At 39.9% G+C, this 23,916-nt stretch overlaps 1 protein-coding gene across 1 annotated transcript in view; it reads right to left on the reverse strand.

Moving 5' to 3' along the window:
• Positions 1–23,916, reverse strand: part of CSMD1 (CUB and Sushi multiple domains 1) — a 1,986,149-nt gene that overhangs the window by 1,192,735 nt on the left and 769,498 nt on the right. The gene's annotated exons all lie outside the window — the stretch shown is intronic.

Consider the following 23,916-nt stretch of genomic DNA (forward strand, 5'->3'; position numbering starts at 1 on the left):
AGAAAAGCAGTTCTCCAAGGAACTGAGTTGCTGGCCTGTTATAATTACCTTGTTATTAAAACTATTTTACCTGTTTTCAGAATTTCCATAACTACAGACAGCTGATAATTGATGTTTCTGTTCATTTGCCTTCTGCAGCTTATTAATCTAAGATGAACTATAAGAGTAAATTATATTTTTAACTTCAATATCAGGCTGATTTGACTTGTTCTATTTTCTTTTTCTTCCTGAAAATAATTTTAAGAAAATGAATGTAGAGTAATAAAACCTAGGCTGTGATACACAGCAGAATGACATAAAACCAATTCTATAAAAGATCATGATGAGTCAAGAAAGGACTAAAAATATACCAGAAAGAAATAGCATGAAAGATGGAGAAAATATACTTGTAGGGATTTTGCATCATGGAAATCAGAAAAAGAACATCTAGAGAATTGTCCTGTTTTATAACAGCTTACTTTAATATCCAGGTTGGGAAATTATAGTAGCATTAAGAATCCCTTGAAAATACAAGGGAGTGTAGACTTTCTTAAATGTCTTTACTGATATGCCTTCTGGATTTGATGCGTGAAAATTCAGCCTTATGTTGTATACATTTGAAAGCAGAGAAAACCACACGTGAAAACTTCTTTATTCCTAACTGTGAACCATAAGGAATCCTATCCTATCCTATCCTCTCCCATCTCTTTGACTCCTTCCTTCTTGGATCATTCCTTCTTTCTTGAATCTTGCCCTCTAATGGCTTATATAAGCACATGCTCAAATTTTCTATTAAAAAAAAAAAAAAGTCTTCCCAGAGCCCAAGTTTCCTTCCATACAAGGCTTTACCTTCCTAACCTTTGTAAGGCTTTTGAAATGCAGTGACCTAATTCACTAAAATACAAAGGGCTTCCAATCACTCTCCTTCCTTCTTACAAGTCCTGCTCTTAAGTTCTCCCCATTGATCAGGTATCTTCCCTCTGTCTTGCTGACAGAGCAAGAATTCTAAATGGTTACTATGGTCTCATTACTTTAATGCTGGGACTCCTTTATGTTCCTGCAATTTTATAATAATAGGAGGACTTCCCATAAGACATGCAAGGAATTTCCCAGTCTGTCCTGGATCTACTTTCCAAATCTCTTCTCCTACCACTTACTTAGTTGCCTCCTCTTCTCTGGTCATCATGAACTACTTGGATTATCTTTCTGCCAGCACCGCCCCTCCCCCCACGCCCAGGCCAACCTTCCCTCACCTGAGTGCACCTTCTTCCTTATGCCTCTCCCTGGATGCTTAGCCTGCCTCTCCACAGGACTCCTGCTCACTTTTATGCTTCCTTGGGAAAGCATCTTCTCTGTCACTCCTTGCCACATTCGGTCTCGTGCCCCCCTTCCCCATGATCCCCAATCTAACTAGCATATCCACACCCACAATCCCCACAATCAGGCATAGCATCGCCAAGGGCTGGACTGAGGTTTGCTGTTTGGTTTTTGGTTAATGTCTTCCTTGCCAACTTCTACAGTCATGTGACACGTTCAGTTGTGAAAAGTATGTCTGATATCAACTCTGACCCACACAAAGCCAATTTTTTCTTCTTATGATTCTATCGTGGGCATTGAGGGCTCTTAGGAACCTCATTTGTTTGAAACAGAAAAGACTGAGTTTTCAAATTTAAACTTCAGATAGTAATTAGGTAGTGAGTTTCTTCTTTTGTGGAAGAGCTTAATACTAGTTTATCTTGGAATTTTATACATGTTCAACCAGGAAACAAAATATCTGGTCAATTTCCTGACAGCTTTAGAGTAACAGAAATCTAGAGCTAATTGAATAATATCCCATTAATGTTTTGAGTAGCCCAGAGAAAAACTTTACCTGAGAAAGCCAATTTCCACTTCAGTTTGCTTGTTTGAGTGTATCCTTGATTTATCTGGGTAACTTAAAGCAGTAAAAATCTAAATCTTTAACATATTGAATTAATAGAGATATTTCCCATTCAGTTAGTAAACAGCCAGGAGCTTATGTATAACGAAGGCCTCAAGACCATTACCAAGCTCAGGTTTGCAAAGGTCCACGTACCCAACAAAGGAAATGTTCTCCAGCAGTACTTTACTCTTTGTCTCTCAGACAGTGTTTTGTACTAGGGATGGTAACTGAAGAATAAACTAGATGGCCTTAGGCCTTCTTTTCATTCCAAGCAAGAAACATTTCTACAGAAAATTACTACCACCAGCAACCAACCAAAAATACCAAAATAAAGGCTTAAATATAATTTAAAATATAAATACACCTCCTTCCTTCAGAAATTCATATCTACATGTTAATTATCTCTTGAAAATTCACTTGTTCTAATCACTGAATAGGTTATAGAAAAATTTCATTCCTTCCTTGACATAAACCAAGCACATAAGATTAAAACAAATTGAGGGACACCTGGGTGGCTCAGTTGATTAAGCATCTGCCTTCTGCTCAGGTCATGATCCTAGGGTCCTGAGATCCAGCCCCGCATCGGGCTCCCTGCTCAATGGGGAGTCAGCTTCTCCCTCTCCCCTTCACCCTGTTTGAGCTCTCTCTCACTTTCTCTTTCTGAGAAATAAATAAATAAATAAAATCTTTAAAAAACCAAAAGATTCAAATCTTTTCTTTTGCTCCTTTCCCTAACCCACTATCCTTACATCTAAGCCTTAAATTCATTTGACTTTCTTCTCTGTTTTTCTTTAAAATATTACCATTCATCTAGAATAATTTACCTAAATCAAAGTCACTGAATTATTGTCATCAAATCACCAAACGCAGCAGTTCATGTACAATGAGACAGTTGGAGCCCCTTTGAAAATGTTGCTATATGTTTCAATGTATTTATTTTTATTTTTATCTTTTGCACGCTTTCAAGCATTCCAAGGGATAGTTAGCCAAATTGGGCAGAAAGCAGCTTTGCTAAATTGGCAAAAAAAATAAACCATAAATTGCTTCACAAAAGCAACATCACTCCTATTACATTAAATTCTCTAAAACGGCAGTATCTTTAGCCTGAAAGGGAGGTTTTAGGCAAATTGAACATTAAGCAAACTGACTTGCAAGTGGGGAATTGGCAAAGAGCCTTACAAACTTATACCTGCTTCACAAACGAGTCCCTCCAAACTTGCCTTATGTACTTCCGGACATTAGATGATAATTTTTCAGTGGGACTCTTTGAGTGTGTGAAAACCTAACTGGATTTCACAATCAAAATCCTTATCTACAGAAAACAATCTGTCAATGTCATCAATACACTCTTCAGGAACAAAGCAATTAAGTAAACTATATCCCTATTTTTAGAGAGATATATCTTTGGTTTTAAAATTGCAGTTCAAAATAGCATTTTGTGTGGTAGTAATGTACTAATAGGACCAATAGATTCCTGTTCATCTATAAAGAAGCATGGGCATTGTCTAATGCATATTCAAGTCATGTTTTCAAAAATATATAGGTGCATAAATGTTCTTTATTATGTTCAAAACACCTTCAGCTACCTCTCTATTTACTTTTTTTTTTGCTTTTAATGCCTACATTAATTTCTAACTTATTTAGAAGCTTAATTAAAACTAGAGACTTAGCATCCAAAGACAGACCTACACATAACTTCTAGAAAACACTAAACCCACTGAATTAAAAGACTTTAACAGAGACTCTTATTAAGATATGGAAGCTGTACTTCATCCCATGTGATCTCATATGATTAATGTTCCTGGTATTCTAGAAAATGATAAAAATTTACTTAGTCTATGTTATCCCTCTGGACTGAGACAGGGATGGGATCTTAGAGCTTTTCAGATTAGAGTTTCTAGAAATTTTAGATTTTATAGAATGTCATTTTTTTTAATAAAATATATTTTAGGAGGTGCCTGGGTGGCTCAGTCAGTTAAGCAGCTGCCTTTGGCTCAGGTCATGATTCCAGGGTCCTGGGATCAAGTCCCACATCAGGCTCCTTGCTCATTGGGGAGCCTGCTTCTGCCCCTCCCCACCACTCATGTTCTCTCCCTCTGTCTCTTAAATAAATAAAATCTTNTCTCTCAGACAGTGTTTTGTACTAGGGATGGTAACTGAAGAATAAACTAGATGGCCTTAGGCCTTCTTTTCATTCCAAGCAAGAAACATTTCTACAGAAAATTACTACCACCAGCAACCAACCAAAAATACCAAAATAAAGGCTTAAATATAATTTAAAATATAAATACACCTCCTTCCTTCAGAAATTCATATCTACATGTTAATTATCTCTTGAAAATTCACTTGTTCTAATCACTGAATAGGTTATAGAAAAATTTCATTCCTTCCTTGACATAAACCAAGCACATAAGATTAAAACAAATTGAGGGACACCTGGGTGGCTCAGTTGATTAAGCATCTGCCTTCTGCTCAGGTCATGATCCTAGGGTCCTGAGATCCAGCCCCGCATCGGGCTCCCTGCTCAATGGGGAGTCAGCTTCTCCCTCTCCCCTTCACCCTGTTTGAGCTCTCTCTCACTTTCTCTTTCTGAGAAATAAATAAATAAATAAAATCTTTAAAAAACCAAAAGATTCAAATCTTTTCTTTTGCTCCTTTCCCTAACCCACTATCCTTACATCTAAGCCTTAAATTCATTTGACTTTCTTCTCTGTTTTTCTTTAAAATATTACCATTCATCTAGAATAATTTACCTAAATCAAAGTCACTGAATTATTGTCATCAAATCACCAAACGCAGCAGTTCATGTACAATGAGACAGTTGGAGCCCCTTTGAAAATGTTGCTATATGTTTCAATGTATTTATTTTTATTTTTATCTTTTGCACGCTTTCAAGCATTCCAAGGGATAGTTAGCCAAATTGGGCAGAAAGCAGCTTTGCTAAATTGGCAAAAAAAATAACCCATAAATTGCTTCACAAAAGCAACATCACTCCTATTACATTAAATTCTCTAAAACGGCAGTATCTTTAGCCTGAAAGGGAGGTTTTAGGCAAATTGAACATTAAGCAAACTGACTTGCAAGTGGGGAATTGGCAAAGAGCCTTACAAACTTATACCTGCTTCACAAACGAGTCCCTCCAAACTTGCCTTATGTACTTCCGGACATTAGATGATAATTTTTCAGTGGGACTCTTTGAGTGTGTGAAAACCTAACTGGATTTCACAATCAAAATCCTTATCTACAGAAAACAATCTGTCAATGTCATCAATACACTCTTCAGGAACAAAGCAATTAAGTAAACTATATCCCTATTTTTAGAGAGATATATCTTTGGTTTTAAAATTGCAGTTCAAAATAGCATTTTGTGTGGTAGTAATGTACTAATAGGACCAATAGATTCCTGTTCATCTATAAAGAAGCATGGGCATTGTCTAATGCATATTCAAGTCATGTTTTCAAAAATATATAGGTGCATAAATGTTCTTTATTATGTTCAAAACACCTTCAGCTACCTCTCTATTTACTTTTTTTTTTGCTTTTAATGCCTACATTAATTTCTAACTTATTTAGAAGCTTAATTAAAACTAGAGACTTAGCATCCAAAGACAGACCTACACATAACTTCTAGAAAACACTAAACCCACTGAATTAAAAGACTTTAACAGAGACTCTTATTAAGATATGGAAGCTGTACTTCATCCCATGTGATCTCATATGATTAATGTTCCTGGTATTCTAGAAAATGATAAAAATTTACTTAGTCTATGTTATCCCTCTGGACTGAGACAGGGATGGGATCTTAGAGCTTTTCAGATTAGAGTTTCTAGAAATTTTAGATTTTATAGAATGTCATTTTTTTTAATAAAATATATTTTAGGAGGTGCCTGGGTGGCTCAGTCAGTTAAGCAGCTGCCTTTGGCTCAGGTCATGATTCCAGGGTCCTGGGATCAAGTCCCACATCAGGCTCCTTGCTCATTGGGGATCCTGCTTCTGCCCCTCCCCACCACTCATGTTCTCTCCCTCTGTCTCTTAAATAAATAAAATCTTTAAAAAAATAAAATAAATTTTAAATAATCAGTGCCTGACATCATCAGTAGACAGTAGTTAATCTACACAATAATTCTCTCTACCATTGCCATTATCTTATTAAAGAAGAACAAAAAAATCTCAGAACAAAATAATTATTTGGTTTTATGCAACATAAATGAATGTTAAAAGGAAAAATTTACCCAATTCGCCTTACATTTCTCATCAACTGGTGAAAAACGTCATTGCTCCAGTCTATTACATACATCAGCATTCGGGAACAGCCCTTTCCAGTTGAATTCTCTCCTACTCTAGGAAGCGGAGGGTAATAATTTAGTGTCTGAGTCAGAAACATGACCCTTGTCTTCTGATGTCCAACCAGGTTCTTTCCTTATGCCCAGCTCAAGACCTGGTGTTGAATTCTGAGTCATGTGGTTTTCTTACTGTAAAACGTGGGCTGTGGAATTAAGATTGAATCTGAAGTCTCGTTCAGTTCACTAACATCCAGCGAGGAAGAATATAGACTCTTCATCCAGTCGAGAATATTTATATACTCAAAAATAACATCTGGACAATCTCTCACTAGTGTATAAACCAAATGGGGAGAAACAGAGCTCGAATGTGAATCATATTTCACTAATGGGTACATGCTGTCTATGAACCAGATGGGTCACTCCATTTCCAAGAGCAACTGACGCAGGTCCTGGCAGCTACCCATCAGTGCTACTCACACTACGCCTTACTGCTCCAGATGGGTGATCGCGGACACTGTCTCAAGGGCCATGTGCAAAGTTCTTCATTTGGCACTGAGATGCTCAATGCATCTTAACCACCACTGGCCAGGCCATGGTNTGGGTGATCGTGGACACTGTCTCAAGGACCATGTGCAAAGTTCTTCATTTGGCACTGAGATGCTCAATGCATCTTAACCACCACTGGCCAGGCCATGGTGAAAACTCCTCCTATCTCAGGGCTCACGTATGGATCGACTAATTACCAGAATGAGAAAACTTGTTGAATAAAATTTGGTGTGGCATTAGCAAAGGAATAATATACACAGGGTTGAGAAATAATATATTTTTGCCTCCCTGCTGGTAAGTTCAAAGAAAAATCAAATGCCAGCTTTCTCTGTTTTTTAATGATTTTTAAAACTCAAGTAGGATTTTTGCTCAGAAATTGGGATGAACCCAGAAATGGGCCATTGCTGATGGGCGGTGGCATGGGTTTCTTTGGTGCATCATGGTTGTAGCGATGGAAGTCTTGCCACGGTGACAGTGTTGTCCTGCCGGCAAATAGAGGAGGGCACATTACAGACACAGTCTGATTGAGTAAAGGAAGGAGTATGACAGTTCTCGCACACTAGTGTTTGGGGCTGAAGATCAGATGAGGTACAAAATGGCAAAAGAGCTCAGAAGAGGCCATTTTTATCTTTCTAGTGTCGATGAGCGGGTGAACACTTCCTCGAGGCGGTGACGTCAGTGCAAGGTATTGTTCATCAATGAGAAAAGGACAGGGGAGATGGGGATATGCCATCCAGAAGAGCCTACCCCAAACTGGGAATCACCATGACACAAGGTGTCATTAAGAATAAATATGTTTGGAACCATCTTGCGGATAATTGGTTTCTCCCTCCTAGAGTTGATGGGGATTCGCTGACATGTTTTTAAGCATGACAGTGCCTCATTCAGAATTTGTATGTAAAAGAGGACTCAGGAAACAAAGTACTGCTAAATCACTCATCAGTGTCATAAAGCACAATGGACACTTTCGTTTTCCTCTGTTTCCTTAGATTAATTCAGCTTTTCTGGAAATTTCTTTTCTCCCTCCTTTCTACTTGTTCAGTTACCATTCAAATTCCCATTGAATTTAATCATTTTTTGCAAAATATTTCCTACCACAAAAATATGCTTGAGATGAGAATATGATAGGCCATGTAAATAATCTAATACAGAAATCCTATCCATGGAGCAAAGCAATGCTGTATGATTCAGAGGCAGACTGAAAGCCATGAGTGAGAGCCACTTAAGTATTGCACATCACAGCTTCTATCATTAATTTTCTTTAAAATTAATGGCGCAGACCTTTATCCAAACTTTCCTTTCTGCAACTTTCACGCATTTACCTATCAACCCACAGGCAGCAACTCTCTTTATTCAAAAGTTAAAAAGTTAACCCGTTTTCTAATTATTTCTACATAAAATTTTAAAGCATATACTTAATGCACACCGTGCATTTATTTAGCCTCTACTATGTGCCAAATGCTATAGGAGGAGCTCTACTAAAAGTGAATAGTACAGGACTGGTCCCTGCACGGCTGGAGTTAGTGCAACATGCATGTTACATGGGCAGCTGCTACATGGGCTTTTATTCTATGAGAGAAGTACGAACATCTTGGGGACCATGTCACTGGTCCCCTAGGCCAGGGCACGGGGTAAAGGAAGATTTGGGGTGTAGGCTACTTGGGTGGCTACCTGGCCCAGGACCTGACGGATGAGTAAACTGAGGGAAGGATGGAAAGGAAACAGCAGCATACCATAAGCTGAGGAAATAAATTAACTGCTTATTCCTGGAGTGACCCAAGGTATTTCTTCACTTTTGTTTTCCTTGCTGTTTATTTATTTATTTATAATATATCTATAAATCATTATGACATCTTCAGGGCACAAAACTCTTAAAACCAGGTAATGCATCTTCCAGATGATTCCAAGGGCAGTCCTCAATATTTTCCAAATGAATGAATGGATGGGTGGGTTATTATTTAGACAGCCACAGGGGACTATGGGACCACAGTGTATTTAACACACCGTCATTCAAGACACATGGAGAGAAGGGCAAAGTGCTGATGACATAAGATGGATGCAAAAGAACAGAGAAAATGATGAACAGATCTCTGAGCTACTGAGCTGTCCAGAACCTATTCCTACACTTCATTCCAGTTTTCATTCTTATTTCTTGGACTTTATTTTGTTACGAGTTTAAAACACACTTACATATGACAGAAGTCAATAGATGGTGATAAAACACACGGGCTGGAATGGAACTAAGGTTTGTTTTTTTTAGAATTCAGAAGTAAAGAACATCTTGTTTTATCAGAAAAAGTCTTTATCAGAACTTTGAACACAGGCATTGTGCATGTGCATGCCTGTGTGTATGGGGTAGTGTGCCTGTGCGTACATGCATGCGAGTGCGCGTGCATGTGTGTGTATGGTGATCATCACAGGGATCTGTACATTAACACACATTAACACACTTTGAATAATCCATGCAGTATACAGATTTCAAATGTAGCATGACCTTCATAGAAGCATGTAAAATACAAACACATGTTCAAGGAAAACTATGACCGTCAGGCTTAAACTGCATTTACTTAAAATGTCTTTTTTTTTTAGGTTTTACAACTTATTTTCTTTTTGTACTACTTCTGATGAACACAAACGAGCACACTTCACATGAGAAGCGGGATACAGGACCTACTCTGTCAGGATTAGTGAGAAAGTCAAGCGTGATTCTGTTTCAGTTTTAATGATTTCTTCCAAGCTGGCTCAGAGAAAGCCATGGGGCCAGCAATATAACAGTCCTTCTATTTCTGCCACGTGAATAAGCCTCAGTTCTCAGGGTGCCAACCTCAGGAGACGCAGAGCATCCCAAACAGGTGCCAACAGGGACCCTGTGTCAGAGCCCAGGGGCACCACCAGCTGTCACCCCTAGGTGGCGCCCGTTCTTAGGAATTTGCTTTCCTCCATTCAGAGCGCAAACCCCAACTTTCAAGAACACCCTCCCCCACCCTGCTCTATCACCAAAAATTTACATTTGACTTTTAAATGTGCACAGCTGGCATTTCCTTGAAACTTTTTAGTTAACACGTAAACAGCTTATGCAGACAAAGGCACACGTCTGAATCAATAGTACCATAAAACAGTCCATGCTGCTTGAGTATTCTAGCCTGAGAAAAGGATTTGAGGGCTAGTGAGTATCCCTGAACACATAGAGAGCTTGTCCTTCAAGGAACTCAAGATCCTCTATAATGTTCTGATAAGTAGAGATCAGTTTCTTTTTCTTCTCCAAATTTGTATATAGGAAATGCAAAAAGTATTTGGTACTCACAGAAGTTAGGGCCATATGGGGATGGAAAAAAAATTAAAATGTTGAATAGAATTCTTAAATACAGACTTCTCAGGGTCTCTAATATGCTAACACACAATGTGAACATGAAGTGTGACACTTCCTGTTACTTTTCCTTTAAAACTTTTATTTTCTTTCCTTTCCTTCCCTATTCTTTCTTAGGACTAAGGTTTCAAGAAGTATAGTCTGGAGAAGGGCTGCAATGTATGTAGTTAATGCTGTCAGGTTAAAGCAAGAAAGCTAGAGAAAATAATTTGAAAGGAAAAGAGGATATTGGTTCATGCAGGACTGGTTCACGCCTGCTTCATGGGTTTGGGTTTTTATTCAGCCTGGACCTTAGCCAATGTTGCCCACTTGGTCCATATAAAGCCAGTTTTCTAAATTCACACAATTTAGAAAGATCCTATAGATCCTATAGAAAGGAAGGGATTTCAACCGGCTTTTCTTTACCATGCAAGGCTCCTCTTAGTCTTGCCACCACCTGCCCTTTTTTGCATACTCCCATAGTTTGAGGGGGATGCACAACAAACTCACAATATTTGTAGCTTCTTCACTGTGCCTGCCCCCTTCCTACTTCTCTGTCCCTGCGTGTGCTCCTTCTCCTGCCTGGAATGCTGGCATCTTGCCCACACCGCCTCACTCTCTGTTAGCCTGGTCAGTTCCCTCCATCTGTCAAGATTCGCCTCCAACGTTGCATGTCCCTTGACGCCTTATTTGATCTGGCCTCTGTCAACACCACACACATACCTTTAGAATAGCATGGATTGGTTTACTTATTTATAACTCCCACTGGACCACAAGTTTTCCATGGTCAAAGAACCATGTCTTGGATCCCCCGCAAGAGACAGAAGTCTCCCACACAGCTCGCAGTGACTACATATCAGATGAATGGGTGGATGGATGGTGCACTAAGAGTCCACTTTTGTACCGTAGTTAATGGGGTGAGGAAAAAGTCACCCCAGCCTCAGTCATCCTGTGAGGGTGGTACCTGAAAATGTTTTAAAACTTTAAAAATTAGTATTCTCTTTACAGAAAAGAAAAGCCTTCAGATGAAACTGTATGGAGAGTTACAATTTAATAAATAGGAAACACAAGCATGGGGTTCTAGAACCATGTTGGCTAGGCAAGTTTCTCTCATCCGTTCCTTCCCAACCCAGTCATCACTGCCGAGGCCCCTCTCAAAAGCCCATGGCTTCCAGGAACCCTTTTCCAAAGCCACTAATATCAGAAAAGTTTCCATAGTGAACATTGCTTTAATTGGAATTTATTTCTCTTGAAGGAATACATTCTTCACCTCATTAAATCAGGCCTCATCATGTATCTGTTATACAATATGGAATACAGATCTTAACATTCTAGTATAATGTAATACCAGTCTACAATGTTTTCTGAGGGACAAAGAAGAAATAAGTATTGGATATTTTCCAAGCCCCTGTTTGTAAATGAAAATGTCACAACTAACCTTCTTGATTACAAAAACAAGCAAAGAAAACAAAACAAACCTAAAGAAAAACAAAGGGAAAAAAAAGAAAAATCACGTATTTGGATATGACGTTTAAAAAAAAAAAAAGAATTTTCAAAAGACTCCAGTACACACTGTGTACCCATTCAAGCATCTGCTGTATGCTAGGTCCTGCCCTGGACTCTGGAAATCGATAGTAGTTCATCTGATATTAAGGAACATGGTGTCTGACAAAGGAAAGCAGGTACATAAAATGTGACTTTAATGCAGTGTAACAGATTTTATAATGAAGATACGAAAGACTGTATTCTCTAGCTTCCCCAGTTAAACACAGGGAAGGGGCATACGTTTGATGTGGTGTCACCAGTGGGGCTAGGGGTGGAGGTGGGAGGGTGGCAGAGGGTAAGGCAGCTTCCCTGAGCAAGTAGGTGAGCTCCACCCCGAAGAGACACCATCTGGTGAGCATCAGAAGTTGTCTTCTCTGTAGGCACCATGCAAGTAATGGTGAGGAAATAGTTGACTCAGTTTACCTCATCAGAAAAANTAGTGAGAAAGTCAAGCGTGATTCTGTTTCAGTTTTAATGATTTCTTCCAAGCTGGCTCAGAGAAAGCCATGGGGCCAGCAATATAACAGTCCTTCTATTTCTGCCACGTGAATAAGCCTCAGTTCTCAGGGTGCCAACCTCAGGAGACGCAGAGCATCCCAAACAGGTGCCAACAGGGACCCTGTGTCAGAGCCCAGGGGCACCACCAGCTGTCACCCCTAGGTGGCGCCCGTTCTTAGGAATTTGCTTTCCTCCATTCAGAGCGCAAACCCCAACTTTCAAGAACACCCTCCCCCACCCTGCTCTATCACCAAAAATTTACATTTGACTTTTAAATGTCCACAGCTGGCATTTCCTTGAAACTTTTTAGTTAACACGTAAACAGCTTATGCAGACAAAGGCACACGTCTGAATCAATAGTACCATAAAACAGTCCATGCTGCTTGAGTATTCTAGCCTGAGAAAAGGATTTGAGGGATAGTGAGTATCCCTGAACACATAGAGAGCTTGTCTTTCAAGGAACTCAAGATCCTCTATAATGTTCTGATAAGTAGAGATCAGTTTCTTTTTCTTCTCCAAATTTGTATATAGGAAATGCAAAAAGTATTTGGTACTCACAGAAGTTAGGGCCATATGGGGATGGAAAAAAAATTAAAATGTTGAATAGAATTCTTAAATACAGACTTCTCAGGGTCTCTAATATGCTAACACACAATGTGAACATGAAGTGTGACACTTCCTGTTACTCTTCCTTTAAAACTTTTATTTTCTTTCCTTTCCTTCCCTATTCTTTCTTAGGACTAAGGTTTCAAGAAGTATAGTCTGGAGAAGGGCTGCAATGTATGTAGTTAATGCTGTCAGGTTAAAGCAAGAAAGCTAGAGAAAATAATTTGAAAGGAAAAGAGGATATTGGTTCATGCAGGACTGGTTCACGCCTGCTTCATGGGTTTGGGTTTTTATTCAGCCTGGACCTTAGCCAATGTTGCCCACTTGGTCCATATAAAGCCAGTTTTCTAAATTCACACAATTTAGAAAGATCCTATAGATCCTATAGAAAGGAAGGGATTTCAACCGGCTTTTCTTTACCATGCAAGGCTCCTCTTAGTCTTGCCACCACCTGCCCTTTTTTGCATACTCCCATAGTTTGAGGGGGATGCACAACAAACCCACAATATTTGTAGCTTCTTCACTGTGCCTGCCCCCTTCCTACTTCTCTGTCCCTGCTTGTGCTCCTTCTCCTGCCTGGAATGCTGGCATCTTGCCCACACCGCCTCACTCTCCGTTAGCCTGGTCAGTTCCCTCCATCTGTCAAGATTCGCCTCCAACGTTGCATGTCCCTTGACGCCTTATTTGATCTGGCCTCTTTCAACACCACACACATACCTTTAGAATAGCATGGATTGGTTTACTTATTTATAACTCCCACTGGACCACAAGTCTTCCATGGTCAAAGAACCATGTCTTGGATCCCCCGCAAGAGACAGAAGTCTCCCACACAGCTCGCAGTGACTACATATCAGATGAATGGGTGGATGGATGGTGCACTAAGAGTCCACTTTTGTACCATAGTTAATGGGGTGAGGAAAAAGTCACCCCAGCCTCAGTCATCCTGTGAGGGTGGTACCTGAAAATGTTTTAAAACTTTAAAAATTAGTATTCTCTTTACAGAAAAGAAAAGCCTTCAGATGAAACTGTATGGAGAGTTACAATTTAATAAATAGGAAACACAAGCATGGGGTTCTAGAACCATGTTGGCTAGGCAAGTTTCTCTCATCCGTTCCTTCCCAACCCAGTCATCACTGCCGAGGCCCCTCTCAAAAGCCCATGGCTTCCAGGAACCCTTTTCCAAAGCCACTAATATCAGAAAAGTTTCCATAGTGAACATTGCTTTAATTGGAATTTATTTCTCTCGAAGGAATACATTCTTCACCTCATTAAATCAGGCCTCATCATGTATCTGTTATACAATATGGAATACAGATCTTAACATTCTAGTATAATGTAATACCAGTCTACAATGTTTTCTGAGGGACAAAGAAGAAATAAGTATTGGATATTTTCCAAGCCCCTGTTTGTAAATGAAAATGTCACAACTAACCTTCTTGATTACAAAAACAAGCAAACAAAGAAAACAAAACAAACCTAAAGAAAAACAAAGGGAAAAAAAAGAAAAATCACGTATTTGGATATGACGTTTAAAAAAAAAAAAAGAATTTTCAAAAGACTCCAGTACACACTGTGTACCCATTCAAGCATCTGCTGTATGCTAGGTCCTGCCCTGGACTCTGGAAATCGATAGTAGTTCATCTGATATTAAGGAACATGGTGTCTGACAAAGGAAAGCAGGTACATAAAATGTGACTTTAATGCAGTGTAACAGATTTTATAATGAAGATATGAAAGACTGTATTCTCTAGCTTCCCCAGTTAAACACAGGGAAGGGGCATACGTTTGATGTGGTGTCACCAGTGGGGCTAGGGGTGGAGGTGGGAGGGTGGCAGAGGGTAAGGCAGCTTCCCTGAGCAAGTAGGTGAGCTCCACCCCGAAGAGACACCATCTGGTGAGCATCAGAAGTTGTCTTCTCTGTAGGCACCATGCAAGTAATGGTGAGGAAATAGTTGACTCAGTTTACCTCATCAGAAAAAGAAAAGAAAAGAAAAGAAAAGAAAAGAAAAGAAAAGAAAAGAAAAAAGAAAAGAAAAGAAAAGAAAAGAAAGAAACTGTAGGAGCTAATTTTCTGGTCTAGACATAAAGCTTCAGAAAATGCAGGTTCCTGAGTTCCACAGCGCCTAGTCTATTGTGGCAGTGGGACACCGCAAGCAAGACTAGGGCGCGAAGAGATGGCACCTTGCAGCTATGGCATCACCTTCACAAGGAAGATTCAAGGCAAGACAAGAAAGTGTGGAAAGGGGACCCAAGAAGGAAACATCAGATGAGAAGGACCCAGTGGAACGATGATAAGATTCAAGAAAAGGAGTAAGGAGCAGGGGAAGGCGTAGGGAACACCATGGCGGTTGAAGGGAATCGGTGGGGAGAAGAGCAACAGTGAAATGCGCTTTATTGATGGCTTTCCGGCAGGCACTGACTTACTGAGTAGTCCTTGTGGGAGTTTGCTGATACGTTTTCATTTTGTAATGGCTATTTTAATGATGAAGCAATTTCTCTGAATTACAGACGACAATAGAAAAACAACCGGCTTGGTTTTCTTACACTGTGAACTCTTACCCTATTAATGAAGCCAGAATGTCTAAATGTTGATTCTGTTGGGTCGTTTCCAATGATTTCCTTTGAGTTTCCTCCGTCTCTATTCAAAAATAGCCTTTATACCATACACATATGTGTACACTGTCATGTTTGAAATTTTACATGAAAGTCAGAATCTTTTCTTTTTATAACATCATTTCTGAACAATTTTTGTTTTATTTCCCTAAACTGACATTTGAATGTGTGTGTGTATGAGTGTGTGTGTGTGTGTTTCAAGTCAAGGGAAGTTGCCTATGATCTTCATGATAATAACCATATATATATATATATAATAATTTATTCTAATTAATAAACTAAGTCATATGGGGCAGAACATTTAGGAGTGCAGGCTGCTATCGGATATACATCCTTTCCTATAACAGCATCCATTACCAGGATGCTAACAATTTCCAATACACATCGCTTCATCTATTTTTTTTGTTCATTCACAATGACAGTACACATCCTCGTCCCCTTTCTCCTCAGTCTCAACCTTTTACTCTGACAATTGCTTCTCCCAAGGATTTTCCTGAGGCACCAGTTCCTTTGTGTTGCCATTCCAAAAACCAAATAGATACTCTTTCCACCTCTGATCTGAGCCTTGATAATCCTTTTAGCTGATGCTGCTTCCACTGTGACATGCTTACCTACTCAAGAAATCTGTATGCACAGCTATTCAACCAAGACTCTCAAATAATACTGTGTTGTACAATTTCCTATTAAACAGTCATAACCCATAGGTGCAGCCTCCAATCCACAACCTTACCCATTTCTTTAAAGCCCAGGGTAAACGATCAGATCCAAGACTTCCCTGCTGTGTGTCCCTTCTGCAATATAGCCTATTCTTTCCCTCAGCTGTGAAACTCCTCCTTCACTCTTGTCTACCACTTGCCCTCCTTTGCTTCCTTCCACTGATGCGAAACGTAGTTATAGCCCTCAGTTCCACCTACGGTCTTCTGGTGCGTTCTTGTGTAATATGCATCTCTAGGTTATCTCCTTCACCTCCATGACTTCAGCTGGAATGTGGCTCTGTCCCTGGCACAGCCGAAGTTCTCAATAAACAATTATAAAATGAACAAATTGAAGAAGAACGTCTACAGTAACAGTCTCTGATCCTCTGTTCATACCCAAACCTCTCTCCTGGCTGCAGCTGTACTTTTCCATCAGCTTCATGCCTAGATGGAACCTACATATTCCAGCAGAACGTTTCTACTGGGATTTCCCTCAAGCACTGCAAACGTTACTTACACACTCATGCCAATTAAAAACATAAGTTAAAAAAGATTGGTCTTACTTTCTATGGCTAGCTACAGGACACAACATCTACACAGTCTTAAGCAATTCTTTGTTCATTTGTAAAGAATAAGGTCCCTTGGAGAATATCACTACACAGAGGTCAAGAGTTTAACAGTTATTCCTTGATTCAGCCTTTACAATTTCTCTTGGTGGCTTTGGGTGACTTTTTCTTAGGTCAACCTAATATGTTCAATGTCCCCAGATAGCCATTATCTATTTGTTCATTTATTTATTACCAAATATTTATTGACAGCCATGTATCAGTTACCATTATTCTAATGGGAGGAAGGACGTAAAAAGACAAAATATCAAATAAATGTTATGTACAAATGATATACTTGCTGCGGAATGCAGAGTATCACCAGCAGGATAATTTAGAAAGACTTAGCTGTGCAGGAGTTTCTGAAAAGATTGTATTTTTAGAGACTCAAAGGATGGAAAGGGAGATCTGCATGTGGAAAGGCAGGAAGGCAGAGCAGCCCATGGCAGGAAGAGCGAGGCGTGCAGTGGGCAAGAGCTCCCCGTGTCCACAAATTTGTAAGGAGCACAGTGAGAGGGGAGGGTAATTACAGGGCCAACTCACTCGGGGTATTCTGTCTGTGCTAAGTGGTTAAGGTGATTGCAAGGCTTTAAAGGTAGGACAGTAGAAAGATCTTAATGCATATTTTTAAATGTTACTTGGTGAGGAATGTCTCATCCTAGCACAAAACTTGGAACAGAAAAAGGTTGGTAAGCAATTTGAGTTTCTGTGAGAAATCCTGGTGGCTTTTCCTAGCATAATGAGAAAGGACAAGGAGAGGAAGAACTGGCAGTATATTTTGGAGATCGCATCAACAGGACTTAGAGATTAACTGGGGAGTGGGGGTAGGGAAGGAGAGAAATCAGGAAGGGTTCACAGGTGTCTGGCTGGCACAACTCATTTGCTGGGATGAGAAAGTTGGACACGGGAACAGGTTGAAGAATACACCCCTGTATTCTTCAGGGGTGCAGGGCCACCCAGACACTGTCCATTCCACACCCAGAAGCAGAGCCAGGAAGAGTCATGGGGATGAGGAGAACGAGGGGAATCAAGAAGTTTGGCATAGCAAGAAAGGAGACCCAGAGTTCTTTACAGCAGCACATGAGCTCGTGACTCAAACATTATGACTGAGTTCACAGGCAGCCAGAGAATGCCTCATTGGTTCTCCCTTAGCCCATGGCACAAGCTTCCCTGGACAGGCTGCTGTGGAGGAAGCCAGCTTTGTCAGGCTTTGGCCAAACCTCAGTCCGCGGAAGGTCACTAAATTCAACTACAGAAGTGGAGAATATAATTTACAATGTAGAGAAATCTCATGAGCAGAGAAACACCACTACAGCTCAGTCCCTGATTCCCAATTCAAATTGGTCTTTAGTGTCTTATTGTTTCCCAAATACTTCACAAATACATCATATCAAACAGAATTTATCAAAAGCTGAGAATTTTCTGTTAAAGATGACTTATTGAATATACCCGTGTACTTGCCTCTTCTTGTTCATGAAACACTTCCAAGGCACAGCGAAGCTCATCTCCACAAGGTCAAAGAGAAGAGGAGACATAGCGACAGCAGGAAAATTTTAGAAGGCGCAAGGTTCACAAACAAGTGGAACTGCCTTTAGTGGAATTGACAAAGCTGAAATCTAAATGAGTGGTTTGGGAATTCCAGAAGCTAGCCAATTTGCAGCGCAGAGTCCCAGAAGGGCTCGGGAGCGGGAGCCCTCGGATGTCCCTGAAAGTGTGTGAAAAGAGGGTCCCCAACAGGAGGATGTGTGAGACTACTAAGATAAATTGACGTCCCCACATACTGTCCCTTACCTGCCTGGAGAGGTTGCTGCCATGCCCAGACTTCATGAGAAGCCTGGACGCTTTCTCTCCAGAGATTCTGAATCAACCTGGGGATGCTGGAAAAGGAAACTGAGGGATGTGGATTAAGAGAAAATCTATACCCTGAAAGGTGAGACTCCAAGCCTCTTTCCTTACTTGGCTGTGGGAATTGTCAGTGGAAGGCTTCTCCAACCCTGGAAAGACATGGTAGAATTCTTGGCTGAGGACAGTCGGCAGGCCAGAGACACTGCCTACAGATGCTGAGGTTCAGGGAGCCCCTAATGAAACCGCCCAGCCCATCTTCCTATGGCCAGGCTGTCCACTCAACAACCTGTCTCCACACCAAACAAACACACTAATGCCATTGACATTTTAGTCCCTCTCTCTTAAATATGAGCTGGCATCCAAGTATCATCCATCAACTACAAAAGCCATCAGTCTGAGAAAGTCCAAACCAATCAACACACACAGAGGCAAGTAGAAGAAAATCTGCAGGCATCACCCGTGGTTAGCAACAACCCCCTCACAAACTCTGTTAGCCAACTCAATCACAATTCCTGTAACACTGAAGGAAGCAGCCATGGGCCAGCATAGTCCTTTGCCAGGTTACAATTTTCACCTGCATCGCTTTTAATTTCTAAATAATTTATAAAACTTGGTAGAGACAGATGCTATGGTCTGAATGTGTCCCCCCCAAAATTCAGACGTTGAAATCCTAAGACCTGTAGTGATGGTCTTTGGAAGTGTGGTCTTTGGGAGCTGGTTAGGTCACAGGGGAAGAGCCCTTGTGAATGGGATAAGTGCCCTTCTGGAAGAGTCCCCAGAGAACTCCCTCTTCCTCCACCATGTGAGGACACAGCAGGAAAATGTCTTCCGTGAACCAGGTGGAGGCCCTCACCAGACAGGGAACCTGCCAGGGTCTCGATCTCAGACTTCCAGGCTCCAGCTCTGTGAGAAGCACATTTCTGTTGTTTGTCAGCCCCCAGTCTATGGTACTTTGTTAGAACATCAGGAATGGACAGACAGAGACAGCAGCTCAGTACTGCTCCCTCATGGTTCACAAAGTTACAGTCTTCTTCTCCACGATGACTTCAGTGCTGGCCCATAATAAGTTCTCAATAAAATGGCTAATGCTGCTATTACTAATGCCTAAGGAAATATAAAAATCACAGAGATACAGACAGAGTTAAGGGCCATTACTTGCAATGTGTTTGCCCAGTACCTGGTGATCACTGCTGAAGCAAATGAGAAAGACCTACCATTCTTAATTCTTAATTGGGACAGCAGGTGCCAAGTTCAGCAATGCTGACTCTTCTGTTGTTGTGTGAGGTTTTGTAGGTGAGGTATGGTGAGCAAGGCACTCTCTCTACTCTGAAGAAGGCTGTCATGCAGTGCAGTGAGAGTTACGGGCTAACTGAACTGATGTGTTTGCCAGGCTGATAGTCACCGAAAATACCATGTGTAGGCTTTCTTTCCTTCTGCTTATAGATGTAATCATCAGAGTGTAGACAAGTCAAACTCATTCAAATGGTTTATGACCCAAGCACTACAAGGGCTTTTCCCTCTCTCTTTCTTCCTTTCTTTCCACCCACTCCTTCCTTCTTCCCTCCCTTTCCTTTTCCCTTTTCCTTCCCTTTCCCTTCCCTTCCTCCCTTCCTTTCTCCCTTCCTTCCTCTCTCTCTCTCTCTTTCTTCCTGTTGAAGATACTTCAGGCTTTCAGAAGTTGAAGCTAAATGAAGGCAAATAAAGAGATAAAGAAGAGCTGTCAGCAGGCTCAGTACATTGGACATTGAACCTCACACAGCTGGTCACACAGCTGGTCCCCTCCCACGCCACTGCAATGTGAGCATCTCAGATCCTGTCAGGTCTGCGAAGGCTTAAGTGAGGAGGCCATTTTCCCACCCACAGGAGCTCCTGTGAGTCCATTAAAGTCACTACTCGACCCCGAGAAAAAAACACAAATGAAATTCTTGTGTTTGGGATATTTATCTTTCTTTGACTGGCATTCTGGGCATCCATGCTCTCCACCTCAAAAATTCACCCACAAATGGGTGGGAACTCAGAAGAAATTCTATTGCTTTAGAACAACTTAAACTCCTATCTGTGGTCTGTCAATAAAGGGAATTCAGCGGCTGTGAAGGTGAATGGGAAAAGGGGTCAGTGCCAAGGAAACAAGACAAAGAGGCGGACAGATAACCGAGATCACAGCTTCGCTGTCAAGGGTAATTGGAAAAAATGATTGCACAGCACACATTCTGCAACACAACTGCTCATTAATGACCATCCAGGAAATCTGACCCAGTAGGCAGGACTTGTGTCATTTGAACATTCAGTAATGCTGTGACATATTATTGACTGATTATGGGAAGGATGTGTGATAGGAAGCCAGGACACACAGATTCCAACCCCATTCTGTGTGTGCTCTTTGACAAGTCACTTAACTTCTACTGCCCTCATTTTTCTTTATCTGGAAAATGAGAAATTTGGATTCAGTCCACAGAACACTTCTGGCAAAGGTTACTAGGTCTGATGCAAATTAAAGTTCTCCTTGGCCAACAGAGCCAGTGAAACTGTGTACTTTCTCTCCTTGTTGAGCTTCATAATGCATGCTTAAAAGTCCCTAAAAGTCCTGCATAGAGGATATCACTATTTCACACATGGATGTCACCACAGAACACTTTTGATTTCCCTCAACACACTTACAAGCACCCAGAACCCCAGTGCGTGACAACATGCCCATCTGGCCACTTCTGAGATCCTTTCTGTAAAATTCTTTAAACCCAAATTCTAAGCCCAAATATGTTCTTTTCACAAAGTTGCATGTACAATGAGATAAATGTAACTGTCCTGAATGTGTTTTTTAATCATTATTATTGTGGTAAAATATAAATTACAAAAATTACCACTCTAAACATTTTTTAATGTGCATTTCAGTGATGTTAAGTGCCTGTATATCATTGGAACCTAGCACACATTTTGATGCCAATTCGACTTCAAAAAGTTGTATTAAATAGACCTAGTAAATCTTTCAATTGTCGTTTCCCAAACCCACAGAACTGGCAGGATTTTTTAACTCCATGTGTCCACTGAATGTCGGCTGAATGCAAGCCACCAAGCCCTATGCTCAAGGGAAAGCAACGTCCTCTAGGTACTGCAGTGACTCAACGTCTTTGACAAGTTATTACTTCACACTGAATTCTCATTGATAGGGAGCAGGGATGTAATTAGATATAATTCGCACTATGCAATTTCCTATGCACCAGGATGAATTACTAATGAAGCTTCTTTTTTTTCTAGTTATTTGTGCATTCTACCTATAAAAACTATCCCATAATACTCTCAATTCCTTGCAAGCTTAAAATGTCTGCAAATAGTATTCCTGATTGTAGGAGTACATATTTGTTGATTTTAAGAATCTACCCCTAAAAGAAAAATAAATAATAATTACTTAAAAATGAATGAATGAATGAATGAAAATAAAAGGAATCTACGTTTAAGTTCATTCTACCTGTTCATGTCAGGGAAACTCCATTCTCCTGTGTAATGATACTAATATTGGAGGGCACACTGCTGAAAAATGCATGAGGTAATGTCAGAAAAAAATCAAAGGCAAACCATAATTTTATTTGAAATAAGAACAACTCATTATTTAATCATGTTTTAAACATTTTTCTGAATCATCAACAGAGAGACACTGATTATAAGATTCAACCTAGTGGATATAACTTAATACAGGCTTCCCCGGCCATCCACAAATAGAATGTTTCTATGAAACTTTTTCTAAGTTTAAATTCTGTAAAGCACAGATGCAATTATCATTAACTTATATGGAAAAAATTTTGAGCACACCCAGGTTCCCCAAATCATTTCTTGTAGGCTTTTTTGAGAGCTTAGAACACATCTTACTAACAGATGTACAAAATCAATATAAAGCCTAGAGGCTCACAGATGCAGGTCAAAGGTCTGGTGGCTGGATGCTGAGGGGCTAGGCGTGGTTCCAAGGGAAGGAGCTGGGCAGGGTCTCTCAGCTGCCCCAGAGCACCATCTCCCTAAGGGCTCATCCCAATGCAAAACCAATGTTGAATGCTGGTTTCATGTTTGCCCTTCTTTGTTTTTTGATTTTTGGTTTTTTTGTTCTGTTTTTGTTATTGTTTTTTGTTTGTTTCACATTTTTACTTAAATTCTACTTAGTTAACATAGAGTATAATATTGTTTCCAGGAGTAGTATTCAGTGATTCATCACTTACATTTAATACCCAGTGCTCATCATAACAAGTGAAAAATCCTCCTAAGATTTCATTTGGTTAGTGAAACCAGGTACTAATGTAGATCTTTGTAAAAACAATGGGGCATAACAGGAATTTTTGAAAAGCAGAGGATACCTGTATATATCAAATTACTCATAAATTTCTGGTTTTTACACTTCTAGGTGAGGCTGTTTTCACATTTGTGGTCAGTATTTGTCTAAAAATAATGATAAAATGCAAAATGCTTAAAATCTACATAAAATGTTTAAGAATCAATTCATCACAATTTTACTTATCTATTTTGTCTCTATTTTAACCTACAGTTATGACAGTCATAAATGCAAATAAATCATTTTTTCATTTAGAGGAAAATAACAAGCTATGGTACATTGTCCCTTTTCTGTTCTGTGTTATTATCAAATAGTTAAAAAGGGGAAAGTGGTAATTCGGAAAGAATGCTGTCATGACAAACTGCCACACGATGGCAGTTTCTCAGGAAACGGTTTAAATGAAATGGATGTGAGAAATTAAATTTTTATTGCATGCATTCTTATAGTGAAGTGGCATGGTACAACCAGCCAAATAAAATCCCTACCTGGGCATATACTTGTGCATAATTGTCTGTCCAACACAGGAATGCCTTTTTCAGTAGAGCTTATTTAAAGTTGAATTTCATATTGAATTATTTAATGGGTCGAAGCTTCAGAGACATGTTAAAACATATCCACCCACGGATTGTTATTTTCGACCTACTCAGGTAATCTAGAGGGTCAGAGCTAAAGGACACCCGTGTGTGCACATTATTCCTCCTCACCCTATAAAACTCTCAGCAGAGCAAAAACAAAGGCAAAACAAAAAAAGCAGTGATAGTGAATTAACACTGTTCAAAGTTAAGTATATGAATAAAACAGTCACCAATGTTCAAAAAGAGTGAGAGTACACTAAATATTCTGCATCGAATATATATATTATACATTATATAATATATAATATATATATAATATATAATATTTATTATTTATTATGTACACACACACACACATACACACCTTGAGGGAGATATATATATATATATATATCTCCCTCCAGGTATGCCATTTTACATATACAATTTCCATCCTGCCTAAAAAGATGCAGGAATAAAATAAAAATATACAGAATCAGGGGCGCCTGGGTGGCACAGCGGTTAAGCGTCTGCCTTCGGCTCAGGGCGTGATGCCGGCGTTATGGGA

The sequence above is a fragment of the Ailuropoda melanoleuca genome, chromosome 18 (assembly GCF_002007445.2).
Source record: "Ailuropoda melanoleuca isolate Jingjing chromosome 18, ASM200744v2, whole genome shotgun sequence".
Lineage (NCBI taxonomy): Eukaryota > Metazoa > Chordata > Mammalia > Carnivora > Ursidae > Ailuropoda > Ailuropoda melanoleuca.